Here is a 14,068-nt window from a genome sequence, read left to right on the forward strand (position 1 = left end):
ATTCTTTTGTCCCTATGGCTGCTGAACCTAGACTTGCTACACTTGTCTTTATAAAGTCATTAGATTACAGAAACTCTATATGCTGTAGAACGTTTTAGGCTATTGCTATTTTTGTCTAATGAAAGCACTGGCTGTTTGAGATAAGTAGCTGAGAAGTGTTCTAGGGAATAAAATGAGTTTCTGGAGAGAATGTTGTATGAATAGAGGAGAGTGCGTGCGTCCGTCAGTCATGGAAAGGAAGTAAAGCAAGTCATTGAGATGTACATAATCATTTGCTTTCTTTTCAGTTTGATTAAAATGAAATTGTAAGCAGAAAATTGCTTAACCAGGTTCTGAAGATATTTCAAATGTAGGACTGCAACTCTAAAAATGAAAACCTCATTTCCTGTTAGCTTCTTTCTCAGAGTTATGATGCAACAAACTCAGGCCTTGCAGGCAAGTCTTACAGACTCCCACCTACTGTAACATGGGATAAGAAATATCTAGTGTCTACAGATGAGATGTCGTATGTCCAGAAATCTGAATGTTCAGAGCTCGAATTGTAACTGCCATTTATGCAGTTGTGTTCTGAACTTGTGAAGGGCCTGATCTGATGACAGGATGGAAGTTAACTGAAATATGGCAAACATTTTTCCAAATGACCATAACTTTTTTTTTTTTTTTCATTTAAAAAAACAGGGGTAAAATTTTTAAAAAAATTTATTTTTGATTAAAAACCATAAAAAAAAAAAAAAATTTTGGGCATTTGGGAAAAATTTTTCCAAATGACCATAACTTTTTTTTTTTTTTTTTTTTGCATGTACAACATCAGGGTTAAAATGTTATAAAAAGCTTAATTTTAATCTAAAGCCTTAGAAGAAAAATAGACCATTTTCTATTTACTACTGTTTAGTGGCGAGGGAATTTTGTTTGTTCATTTGTTTGTTTTGGTATTGTCAAAAAGTGCCTTCCTGTCTCTAATACTTCAGGCTCCTGTACCAAGAATTAAGCTTTCACAATTCTACATATGAAAACCCTTGACAATTTTTACTCTATAAAAAGTTTGGTGAGTGGGGCAGAAAGGAATTTCAATAACAAAAGAAGGAGTTGAATTACAGTGTTGCTCATTTTGGGGAAATGCAAAACCTTGTTTTCCATTCTTTCGTTTTTCAAATCCTCCTTACAGATATGAAAAACAAAAACTAGTAGTATTACAGGGGAGAAGAACAGAAGTAAATGAGTACAAATGCTCATTTTGTTACTTCCTCCCAGCCTCTTGTGCCTGAAATAAGAGGGTTCTCTCTGTTCTAACAGGTTGCTTTGCCTGTCTTCCCCTTTCTTCTGTCTTCCTATTTTTCTACTTTCCCAGCTTGTTTGCAGTGGGGGAGAGGAGAGGAAGAAAGGAAGAATTTTATTTTATTTTATTGCGGGGGGGAGGTAGAGGGTGGATTTCCACATGGTATCATGTTAAGTTGAAGGGAATTCCCTAAAATTTGTATCCAAAATTTAACATTTTGAGGAAAAGACATTCTGCAGAAAGACTTCTGAGGCTTGTAATTGCATTGGAAATGTGAAAACATTTTGGGCTCAAACGCATTTTAACAGATCATTAATTTGTTTTCAAATGCTCTGGCATGCACTGGAATTGAACTAACAACCTGTTGTTTTTTCAGCCCAAGAATCCTTCAGTGCTGAAGCTCTGGATTCTCTTCATGTAGCATAAACATGTTTCTCTCCTGGAAATCTGGCAGCAATTCAGCAGCAGCTACATAACAAGAAAGGGAGTGCAGGTTACTGCAAGTCTTTGGAATCCCAGAACTTGGTGTCAACTGCTGCTTTTTGCTTCACTACATAGAACTTCGTGGCAGTAGTGGGGATAAAACTGGGATCCTCTGTTTTAGATCTTGAACTGTGCCTTGGTGCTCTTAAAGAAGAGATTCCAGCTTTATCCTGTAGACCATGAGAAACACACATGGTAGTTTATTATGGTATGATGCCTACAAGAAATCTAAGAAGATTTAATGTGAGTAGAATGTAACTTCCAACCATGAAATTAGCCCTGACAGCACATCAGCACATTTGCTCTCAGAAAGCATGGCTAGTGTATCTATCACATTGAAAAAATTAGACCAGAAAGGTGTGCCAAAGACTTGACCCACTTAGAGAGCTTTCATGTTCCTTGAAAATCTAGTCATGCTGATTTAGTGTTATCTTTTTTTAGCTTAGGTGATCTAATGAAGGCAAACTAATAGGGTTGCTTCAGCCATGTAGTGTTGCCCAGTTCTATTAAGATGATACACAGAAAACAGTGTCACAACTAAGCAAACAACTTCAAAGGAAAAGTCAAAGTAGCCATTAAAATTCAGTTACCATATTCTCTGCTCTCTTAGTAATATTAAAGGAAAGGTGTGACTCAGTTCAAAAATGAGCTGTTAGGGTCCCTAAAATATATCATTTTATGTCAGGTAAATTTTCACTGCTAGTCAACTCTGATAGTTTGCAGGGAGACATGTAAGAAAGTTTCAGTAATTGAATGCAAAAAGAAAATTCCATTTCCTTTTCAGGTTGATGCATTTTTCCTAGTATGCTCACAGCAAAGCCCCAATTCCGTGACTAGGATTACACTGATGGCAGACTTCCATTGCTGCTGTGTCCAGTTGCAAAAGCAGTCATGGGTTTCAACATGCACACTTCTACAAAGGGAATTGTGGCTCCTATGTGATATGCAAACTTGTATGGAGTGTAGGTGTACTTAAATGTTATCACAGTAATCAAAGCATTGCACGTCCAACAAGTCAGTCAGCCTTTTGCTGCAACTTCAATTCTGCCGGCATGCTACACTGAGAAACCAGCTTTGGGTATCCTTTGAAACGTATACATATATGACTTGAGCTAGAAAACTCAAAATACCCTCAAGATCTACTGATGTTTAGGGGAACTGCAGAAGCCCAGTACCTTTGAAAATCAAACTACTGCTAAACACACATTAATTACAACATTAAGCACATTTTTGTTGGGGAAAGAATAAATTGAGAGTGGTAAGTGGCTGGTGATAAAAGATGAAGAAATGTATGGTGATAAGGAAGTAGTTGGATCCTTTCCCTTCTTTCCACACGTTCTGCTGGCTTACTTGTTTTGTATATAATAGTTCAAGGACATTAATTCAAAGAAAACAACTTTTATGAAATGTGAAGAATCTTGGAGAGTACCAGCTGGATGCCATTGCAACTTGTTTTTTAACCATTATCTTTCAAGCAGACTTTTTAAGTGAGCACCAAAAATTGAGCTAGGCTGTAGCTAAGATCCTTATGAAACAGCCCTACCCTGAGAGCATCACTCAAGCAAGAGCCCCTTCTGGCAGACTTAGTAAATCATTGCAGTTTGAGTTGGAGTAGTTACGTTTAATGCAGGGGGATGACGGTGATAGAGAAGAGACTTGTATGTGCAAATCACTTGTTCCAGCCTGCTGCAATAACTTCCATGATTCTGCCTTCTGTCCCCCGCCCCTCCATTTCTGTGAAGGCCTGCTCCTATTTCCTGCCTGCACATAGCCTTGGATGTTATTTTCCCTGCAGATCCCATTTGTTCCAGGAAAACTGGGAAGCACTGAAGGTCTTTCCAGTTCTCTGCAAGGTTCCCTTTCAGGCTGAAGGTTCCAGGGGATTTGGTTCACTCCATTTTGTCAGGGTTTTTTTAAGACCATGTAATTGGGATATCACCCAGAGCAGAGTTTGTAAGAAGCTAACCCATACCTTCCCTCCAGTCCTTGTGGATCAAGCTTTCATATATGGTCATGTACCTTTGACATATCAAGGATCAGCATGTAGTGGTTATCCTAACTAACGATTAGATTCAGCAACAGTGACTAGCAGCTTGTTTTCGCAGTGTCTACTTACGAAAGAGTCACTATTTTGCTGCTTTTGCAAAGGAAAAAAAACAGGAAAAGGGCAACAATTATTAAAGACGCAGTTTCCTTTTGGGACTCATCTTTGAGTTCACTGGACTTTGACCTGGGCTTTAAGCCTTGCTTACGCTGCCCTGCCTCTGTTCTTAGAAACATGCTTCTAATGGCTCCACCCAGCAGCTGTGCTGGCGGTGTGACGTGCCCTCTAGGAAGGCACCAGCTGCTGAACAGCCAGGGCAGCCAGCTGGAGTCACAGGAGTGCTTGTATGCACCCCTGCCAGCTGCTGGAAAGCAGAAATCTTATGCTGCCCTGTTGAAGGAGTATGCCGGTAACTGCCAGCAGAAGGGAGGCTTGTGTTACTGAAGAAGAGCATTGGGTATAGAGGCACTTGACGTTACCTGGCAGGATGCCCATGCTGCTAGCAACACTAGTGTAGACAAAGTAGTCAGGAACATCTCACCACAGCAGCTTTAGTTGTCTACAAAAGTCTGCAACAGAGCTATGCAAAACTAGAACTCTTGGTTCAGAGGCTATACCTTTTATGAGACCAACTGAAAAATGATCTTTCTTTGCAAACTTTTGGACCAACACGGCTACAAAATACATCCCTATTGCACCCAACAGCTGACATAGCTCTGCCAGCTAAAGTCCTGGAGTGGATGCAAACAATTCCGGCAGCCAAGAGCAGCTTCAACCAGGCAAACAAGTCATTTGAGGAACTAGTGTATGTAGCTTTGGCCACAAAAAAACTACTGCCTGCAGAGTTGTGTCCGCACCTAGGGATCTAGCTTCCATAGTGCTGGCATGTTAATTCGGCACAGCTTGAGAAATCATTCTGATTTCTCCGGGAGGACTTTCCATCAAACCACAGAGGAGAGCTGGAGCTAGCTATGTGAAAATGGGAAAGGCAGCAATGTGGATTGACTTGGAATACAATAAGCAGTTGCGTGATGGGATCTTTATTGTGTTAAGAGCCCATTTGTTTCTCCCTTGCCCTGAAAATATGCTCTGGAGAAAGGCAGTTCTAAAAGGTATGTGATTAGAAGTCAAAATGCAGAAACTACTTCAGAGTTGAAATCATTATGTTAGTCCTGACAGCCATTCCAGGCACAGTATGGTACAGGCTTGAAGTGCTTATTCTTCAAAATTAATTAACATTAGCAGACTGATAAATGGCAATCTTGTGCTTATTCAAGGAGTACAAAGCTGAACCTAATTCTCAATTTTTTTTACAGGCAAATCAAGGATATTTTGTACACATGGAAGCTGCCTTTGTATGTGCATGCAGCAGAACAATTACAGTTGCTACTTGGAACAGTTTCTTAGAAACCCTTTTCTGTGGAGAAGGGAGGAGGAGGACCTTGTTGTTGGGTAATGTTCAACCCACCCTTTAGCTTTCACTGTTGCTGGTGTTGCAGGTTGCTGACTAAGGGGTCAATAGAGTGTCTTACAGCATTTTTCCAAACTGGCTTTATAGAGGTTGGGGCTGGGAGCAGCACTGGCTGCCTCCATCCTAGGCACATCATTAGATGGAAGCATGTTGTGTACACATCTCTAGCAACCCAGGGTGTTTAGGGAATGGAATGAGCAAGGTAGGATGCTGTGGAGGGAGAGGGCTTTTTACACCAAAATTATGTATAACTTGTTTTTTCAAGCTGCGCCCAACTAGCTTTTCCATCTAATAGCAAGGTCAATGAGCAAAGGGGGATGGGGAACAGAAATTCGTCACAAGAAAAAGATGGACATAGAGTCAGATCTTTGGGAGTGAACGACTTTGCACAGCTCATGCTATGAACAAAGGCAGCTGTGCCTTTGTGAACTTTCTCACCATGTAAATATGCTTTTCTTTTTTTTGGCTATGGTCTGAACAGCAGTAAATTTTGTACTATGTTCTAATTAAGCTTTCTGCTGGTGGGGGAACAACCGAAAAAAAAGCATACCGAGGAACTACAGATCTTCAGATGTAACAACTCCAGAAAGAAGATTCACAATACTTTGCCTGGTTTAGTGAATGTCAACTAGAGTAGCAAGTATGTGTACCAAAACCATCACAGCCATTATTCAGCCTCTCAGCTTTAATCTTCCCAGGTTGTGACTGAGAAGAACAGTAGTTTATGGTGTGATATGACCTGCAGAGGGGAAGGCATATGGAGCTATTCCACTCACTACTTGAGCACACATGGGTGAACCAGTTCTGTGACAAGGGCTGAATTTTCTCCATCCTCAGAGCAAAGTGATAGCAAGGAGGAATTATGACTCAGATTCTTCTCTGGTATGTTCCTGGGACATAAAGGGTAAAGCTAAGCACTGCCCCCTTCTAAAGGAGAGACCGTAAAGTTATAATGTATCCTCATACTGATGGTAAAGTTATAATTTAACATCATACTGATGCTGCTTAGGTTCTCTGACCACATTTAACTCTATCAGGTTTGGGTTCCTGTGTCAGAGTGGATACTCATTCCTAACCCTGATAGCTAAGTGTTTCTCCTTTTCATTACCCTGGGTTAAAACATGACTGTCTTCCTTTAACAGGCTTGTATCACCAATGTTTTACCCCAGGGTTGTCATACAACCTGCAGGGTGGATCCAGCTCTTGAAACCCTCTGATCCAGCTCGTCATAGTTTTGGACCAACCTTGCACAAAGTGTGCAGAGCCAGTTTGGCACATGGGCTGGATCCAGCACTGCAGGTGCTGTATATGGCACAGGGTTGGTCTGGGATGCATGTTGCTTGCAGTACCTACACTTAACTGGCACTAGGCACTGGCTCTGGGGCCAGTCCCAGATTGGGCCACACCAGAGCCAGCATGCAAGGTTGATCTGGTGTGGGCAGCGCATACAGTGCGTGCACTGGGCCTACCCTGTGTATTGTGTGCAGCACACACAGTCAGTCTAGGCCTGTGCGCTGTTTGCAGCATGCACTAGCCCCACTCAAGAGTTTAGTCTGCACGTAGCATGGGGCATATGTTACATGCGGTGCCTGCACTGGAGCAGCCCTGCACACTGGCTTTGACATGCACAGAGAGCCTGGGACCCAATCCAGGCATGCCCTGGAGGCAGGATACAGGGCTGGAGCTCATTGGGCTGGATAAGTCTGATACCCCTGTTTTATTGTATTAATTGAATTTAATTATTCTACAGTAACTAGTTTACCTGGACCTCTTTGCTCCCTGGATTCTGCACAGTAGGACTTCCCAGAGTGTTATTTCATCTCTTTCTGAGGCTCTGTATGCACATCCTGCAGGACTTCTGTGCCTTTGTGAGGTGCTATGGACATCTGTCCAGAGTTCCCTGAAACCACTGGCAGAAGCACAGTTAGGCTGCAGTATGGATGCACAGAATTTGGTGACAGGAAGGAGGGGTTAATATATTGTAGTCCCCCTAATATATTGTGGCCTGAACTTAAATAGAAGTTTGTCCAGCTGCCACTCTGTGCTGGTGGGGCTGGGTCTTCAGCCTGAACAGTATTGATGCATGCCTTTTAGATTCACAGATCCTGGCTCTGATCCTGTACGTTGCCCTATTACTGTATTTACTCAAATTCAAGATGAGATCTCTCCCCCTCATTTAGCATGGGAGGAAGCCGCTTGTATTTGAGTACAGGGGGAGTGGCAGGCGGCTGGTGTATCTCTAACTCCGGTGCCAAGTCCAGTTTGGAGCCAGAGGCAGACTAGCTGCCTGCCCCCTTACAGTCAGGTGCAGCTCCAGCTCCATTTCCTCTCATGCATGAAGCAGATGAAAACTCAAATTTATAGTTTTCCATATATAGAATCTAACTGGGCTGTTGTCTCAAATTTGAAGTAATCTTGGATTCAGTTAAATACGGTATATATATTTGCATTGTGGAAAAAGCTACTATATGGACCCAATTGAAGGCTTAAGCAGACATTATTTTTGACTTGCTACAGGTATTGTGGAATTGTATATCCCTTTGGAAACGTAGCACAACATGCATGACTTCAATTTATAGCCCCCTGGTTGGAGTGTGGCAGTCAGCACAAAGGCAGGCTCTCCATCCAGGGGGCAATGAAGTGCTGCTTCTTAACTCCCCCATCTCCAGGGGAGCCTGTCGGTAGCAGGACAGGCTCACTCACAGGCTTGCCCATCAGCTGTTGCTACTGTACCCGCAAGCTGCCTGCTGGAATAAGCCTGGGATGGTAGGAACCAATTGGAACTGGCCACTGCTACCCATAGGTAGCCCCAAGGATTACAGGATCACTCAGAAGCCCCCTCTGGCAGCAAGGGTGGATTGGGAAGTCTCCACTTGCCTGTCCAGCCCCTTCAGCCTCCTCACCGTTGTGGCAAATAAACCAGGCCTTGCATTGCTCTAGGACAGCTCATTGCCTAGGTAGGTTATTGGAGCCAACAGCTCTCCCTGTCCCTCCCCCTTGGAAGGCACAAGAGAGGAAGAGCAGAGCACTGTGGGATACTGGGGTTTGGAGGACCCTGCACTCATTAAGTTTGTTGTGCAAAAGCTCCATGCAACAAAGCAGCTGCTGTTTGACAAAAAGTCTGAATGTGTGGCTGCTGGCTTTGTCATGCTTTTGACAGGACACAAAGCACAACTAATGTAATGCCAGGCCTCTGAGTCTTGCAGTTGGGTCAGATCAGCATGCCACAAACTGATTCTAAAAACATTAATGTGGGCAGACTCTAAAAAAACCCATTGTGATCTCTTTGTACCCTATCTATGCTATATTTTTCTCATTTGGAAGATGTGCTTAACTAATGTTCTGACTGTCTTTATATGCTTATAACATATTTTGCTCTTGCCTTTATAAATGATAGGACCTAATATGTTATAAAAATGTGCTAGTAGTTATAGGACAGCACTTTAGAACGTTTAGAACATGGTTGGATTCAATTAAAGATGAAGACAATTCGAAGATGGTCCAAGCTCTACCATGTAAAGGGAGTAACATTTGTAGGATATTGTCATTGTGTTGTTTGCCAAAAGATTTATCATAAATCCCTTGGGAAAAAGCAATGGTCATTTACAGTGTAAAAAGCAAATATGTAAAGGACAGAACCAAAGGTTTTCTGGCCCAAATTTCAGAGCCTCTGTCTTCATCTGCCTCTGTTTTCTAGAAAAGTTGTGGACAAAGGACTGTTGACCACTTTTTACTTTTTCTCTCTTGCTGGGTTGTGAAAATCTTGTTCTACAGTTTGTACCGCCGTGTCTTGGAAAAAATTACGGATGTGTCCAGATAAGCGTGGATATGCGGTATGTGACGCCACAGACCTCCACACACTACACATGCAGGCATTCTCCATGCTTCGTTGCAGCAACAGGGGCGCTTTTGACCTCAGGAGACCTGGGGTCAAAAAAAGCGTGCATCAAAATAAAGCAGGATGGCACATGTGGCGGTAGCACATGCTGCCCAAAACCAACGTCTGGCTGGCCAGAGCTGCACTCCAGCTGGTGGCCAGGCTTTCTGCTTCAGGAGCACCACAGCTGCAGCTCCCAGAGGCCCTCAGGACCCCAGCCTCCTCTACCCCACCTGGGGTAACCTGTCATGTGCCAGAGCTCACATGGCATGGGCATTCCCAGGGGCCAAGTAGCAACAGCACAAGGTGTACCACTGCTGCTTGTCCCCCAGGAAATGCATGTTCCCACTTGTCTGGATGTGCCCTACATGTCAACCTAGGGTCTAAAGGCTATGGGGCTGTAGTCCCTACTAGTGCGTGGTTCTTAAGAGAATGACATGCTAGCAAATTATAAGCAGGGATCTGGATTTTCCATTCACCATGGAAAAATGTGGTGAAGCATGGATTTTCTCTTGTAAAGAAGAAAAACGCAGGAAACAGTGGGTTTCCCTCTGCAGGCTGGCAGAATTTCAGCCTGCGAAGGGCAAGCCAGAGAAGGGCGATCAGGCAGGGGTGCCACGTGCATGTGTGCACGTGCACGTGGCAGCCAGGCGAGCAGCTCCCCACAGGTAAGTCTGTTGCGGGGGGGAGGGCAGGGAATTGATTCCCCCACAGTGAGGGAGGGAGGGAGTTGGGCAGGGCTGGTGCTGGGGACACTGCCTAGTCGGGGTGATGTATGGGGCCTGGTGTTGGGGTGGGAATGTGCAGCCACAGGGCCAGGCGGAGAGCAGGACAGAGCCATGGGAAGGGGTGGTTCCCCAGTACTGCGTGCACTCCTGGGGGGCATGTGCCCCCCAGATTTTTAGGCTGGGGCAGATGTGGACTGCCCACTGTAGGCTTGAGGCCCCCTATCCTGCTGCCCTCCCCCAGCAGTTAGGACCCAGCACAGCAGGGCAGAGTGGGGTGGGGAAGCTCAGTGTAACCGTTGGGAGCCCCACACTACCATGGTGAGGTGCCCTCTGCTCACCCACCAGAAGCAGGGATGGCAGTGCAGATTTGTGCCCCCTGCTGCTGCCAGGTGGGTAGGGGGTGCCTTGCCATGGTGATGCAGGGCTCCTGGCAGCAGCACTGAGCCTCACCACCGTGCTGTGCCTTCCTGTGCTGGGTCCTGCCCACAGAGGACCCAGGGGGAGGGTAGCAGGGCAGGGAGCCCCAAGCCTGCAGCCATACCTTGCATCTGCTTCTGCCCATGGGCCCTGCTTCAGCCATGCTGCCCATGCAGGAGGGGGAGCCAGGCACCACTCCTGCTGCAGCAGCCACCACCTCCCATGAGCAGCAGCTGGGGCTCCAGAGTTGCTGGGGGTGGGGAGCTGCAGACCTGAGTCCCCGGCCCTGTAGCCCTAGCAGCCGAGGGCCCCCTCCGGCAGGGCTGGGGAGGGCAGGGGGCTGTGGGTGGTAAGTAAGGGGCACTGGCAGGGCCAGGAGCATGTGAGGGGTGCCACCAGGCTGGCCAGGGACCTGTTGGTTGGGAGTGAGGGGTAATGGCATAGGCAGGGCACGGGCATATCAGGGCTGCCCAGCACCACAAAGCAGTGGACGGGAAGGGGAACAGCTGCAGCTGGACCCATGTCCTGGTGAGCAAAGGGGGAGCTCTGATTTTCCATAATACACTCAAAATAAAAAGCCAGAATTTATAGATATTTACAGTGTATTTTATTTTGGATTGAGGAACTGGTAGGCTTCCAAATTGCTTTAAAATTGTAAATATATTGATAAAACATTGTGTTCAACTGATACCCATATATAGAGAGAGAGAGGGAGTGGCTTTACATTTTAATCATGGGAAAATGCAGATTTGGGGTTTTTTAATCAGAGAATTTGCATTTTTTTTAAAACAGAAATTCAGGATCCCTGGTTATAAGCAAGAGGAATTGTAAATAGGAACTGAGGATCTGAGCTGAATAGCTGATTCTTAACTTCAGTTTAGTTGAATTCCCTCTTTTACACTGGTGTAAGAGTTGAGAGAATTAGATCCTTCTGCTTTAAACTGCAATTCAACCTGGCCACCGTACAAATTGATTCTCAGCCATGTGAACACTGCTGGGCCAAACAGGCCCTGTTTTATATGGACAGTAGAATTTGGAGGGGAGGAGGGTTGCATGAGACAACTCCAATAAATTCTCAGTGGTACATTTATTCATTGATGCCTGAAGGATGGAATTCTTCAATGGCTGTAATATGGTGTCATCGCAAGTGCCAATAACTTTCTCCAAGGCAGTTAGTTGTGCTCATCTTAAGATCTTTATTTCTGTGCTAGATAGCAAGGTGCTAAGCACTTCTATTAAACTAGACAGTGAATCTACTAGAAAAGAGCATGAGTGGTAAAGGTGGGTTCCAAGTCTCCCCAAAGGACTGTTGCAATCTGTGAGCAGTTTAGCTTTGAATTGCATCCTGAATTTTTTTAAATAAGCATAAGAATGCCCTAAAATTTCACCTAGATAGTATCTTTCAATGGAGCCATAGAAATCCAGTAAATGTTACAATGGTATAAATTCTACATTCTGAGCACACAATTATTAACATTTTCATGCAAAAGGATATGAAAGAAGTATGTTTTTTGCATGATCAAACATTTTTCTTTCATGTTTTCTATTACAGCTGGGCAAGTGATAAAAATGTTGGATATGTCCATATTAGCAGAATAACTGAACATCAAGGGCCAGCTCCTAATCCACCTACTGGGCACCTGAGTGTAATTCTATTCCACTCTGCTCATGTCCCCGAATATTCATTAATGCATCTGCTTTTGTTAAGCACAGTCATCTTACCCTTAAGACTGAGTCACAAGAAACCAGCAAGCAGGAGGAAGACCTTTTGCAATACTAGTTGTCTAAGGACTTGAGCTAGTTCACACGCCCCAAGGTGAATTTATGCACCTATTAGGTTAAAATGGAATCTGCCCCCAAACACTACTGTTATATCACAATTTATAGAAGCTGACGAGCACAAGCGGAGGCAGGAGTTGATTGTCATAGACTCGTAGGTAAATCATGTCTGCAGTGTCTACAACTTGGACCTTCCCAGGATTCTGCAAGTGGGAAGTTGTAAGAGAAGAGAGGGCAAAGCAGGACACAGATCAGTCTGGATAATTCTTGCATAAATACTTTTTTTCTTAGCATCTACTCTGCCACTGTGAGATACTGGGCAAGATGAACCTGTCTTCAGACCCAATGTGGCACTTGTTCTCACCTCTCACTTTCAGATTTTGCTTTGGGTTACGTTGGTATTATGCTGACCTCTTATTTTACTTTGCTTGCACTTCTGTCTCAGAGAGAAGAATCTAGCCTCAGGGTGTCATTAACCCTGTTGCAAGTCAGAGCTAATAATAGTTAGACATCCTTGTAAATATACTCAGAGATTAAAAGTGAAATAAATGCACCAAGTATTAGATTTTGGGTACTTGCATCTTATGTGCTAGACCTGGGGTGGGCAACTATTTTGGGCGGAGAGCCGCTTACTGAGTTTTGGCAAGCCATCAAGGGCCGCGTGACAGGCAGCCAAGGGCAGATAAATATTAATTTTCTAAATATTTAAGGGGCCCTGCGGGCCAGATAGAATGGCCTGGCAGGCTGCATTTTGCCCACCCCTGCACTAAACTAATGCAAAACACTGCAAAATGGAGTTTTGTCTGTCTCTAGCTGGTAATATCCAGAGAGCACATGCTTATTTTCTTTCATCTACAAAGACTTCCTATGCCATTTGTTTCAAATGCTTTATGTAAAGGAAGACAGAAATGCAAAGTAGAAGAATCAGTCTAGGCATGTTTAGATCATAGTTTTCATAGTTTCATAGCTCTTCTAAATACTTCAAGTGTCTCCTCAGTAGTGCCCAGTCACTTGGAATCATTCCCTCACTATTTTCTAGAAGACAATGATGCTTGCCTAACGCTCACTTGGCTTTTCTCCACACAGACTCTGAGAATTTTAATTGGCCATATGTTTCAGAGCTAGTTTCACACTTGGTCATCAGTGACAACTCATTGAGATTTAGATGTTCTTTTTATCAAGCGATGCTGGGCAACCTTTGGTGAAGAGATGCTGGGTGGGATTTCTTTGATTCCTAATGTGCATCGTTATTTCAGCTTTAATTTTTGAGCAGCCGATTTTCTACAGCGTGTGAGTCTGGCACCAATGCACATAACCAGATCGAAGCTCCATCCCCACTCCTTGGCCCCTAAAGGAGAGAAGTGATATATGACAAGAACCTGCTTTAAAAAAAAAGAGTTCGCAAACCTCTTTACAACGTGAAGACCCAGGATCGCTAGCTTTGTTGGGAACTACCCAAAGCCAAATGCTGCAGTGCGGCATGTCAGTTTAGTCAACTGAAAAACTCCACTCAGCTTTCAGTAGTGGCTTCTTTAATATGGGCTCAGATCTATATTGTTTTGCATCAAAATATAAGTCCTTTAAACTGGTTTGAAATATTTAAAGGAGACTTTAACAATTCAAATAATAATAAAATGAGAGCATGTCCCGACAACATTACCGCCCCAGTTTGTAATCTGGAACACTGAACACTGTGAAAGCCAACTTCTCCCCAAACAAAAATGCTAGTGCAAGAACTCTTGTGTAATTTCAGAGTTACAACTAGCCTGATATCTATTTTCAGAGAGAGAGTTTGTGGCACAAGTGAAAGACATTTCATTTCTTTTTCTACTAATGAGAACTCTTTTGCTAGCATTAGAACTGGTGTGGTATCCTTGCTTCCATTGTTAACATCCTCTTTATTCTGGAGTCATTTTCTTCCCAAAGCTAAATTCATCCTTCATCTAACTCCAGGGAGGTCATAGTTTCATAGTTTCTAGGGTCAGAAGGGACC

At 43.9% G+C, this 14,068-nt stretch overlaps 2 long non-coding RNA genes across 3 annotated transcripts in view; both read left to right on the plus strand.

The window, feature by feature from the left end:
* The first annotated feature begins 760 nt into the window (after positions 1 to 760).
* LOC109303056 lies at positions 761 to 12,640 on the plus strand. 2 transcript variants are annotated; one of them, XR_002099000.1, is made up of 4 exons: positions 761 to 4,915; positions 5,120 to 5,255; positions 8,972 to 9,107; positions 11,089 to 12,640. It is a non-coding gene; the product is annotated as an uncharacterized LOC109303056 (long non-coding RNA). The 2 variants fall into 2 exon arrangements; XR_002098999.1 differs by lacking the exons at positions 8,972 to 9,107; positions 11,089 to 12,640 and adding an exon at positions 6,771 to 8,045 and having other exon boundaries at positions 5,120 to 5,972.
* A 404-nt stretch (positions 12,641 to 13,044) lies between these two features.
* The window catches only part of LOC109303370, a 2,706-nt gene continuing 1,682 nt past the window's right edge, over positions 13,045 to 14,068 (plus strand). The window contains exon 1 of the long non-coding RNA XR_002099075.1: positions 13,045 to 14,032. This is a non-coding gene — a long non-coding RNA (uncharacterized LOC109303370). The remainder of the gene's footprint in view (positions 14,033 to 14,068) is intronic.

This window comes from Gavialis gangeticus, unplaced genomic scaffold, assembly GCF_001723915.1.
Source record: "Gavialis gangeticus isolate Ggan-Ray unplaced genomic scaffold, GavGan_comp1, whole genome shotgun sequence".
NCBI lineage: Eukaryota > Metazoa > Chordata > Crocodylia > Gavialidae > Gavialis > Gavialis gangeticus.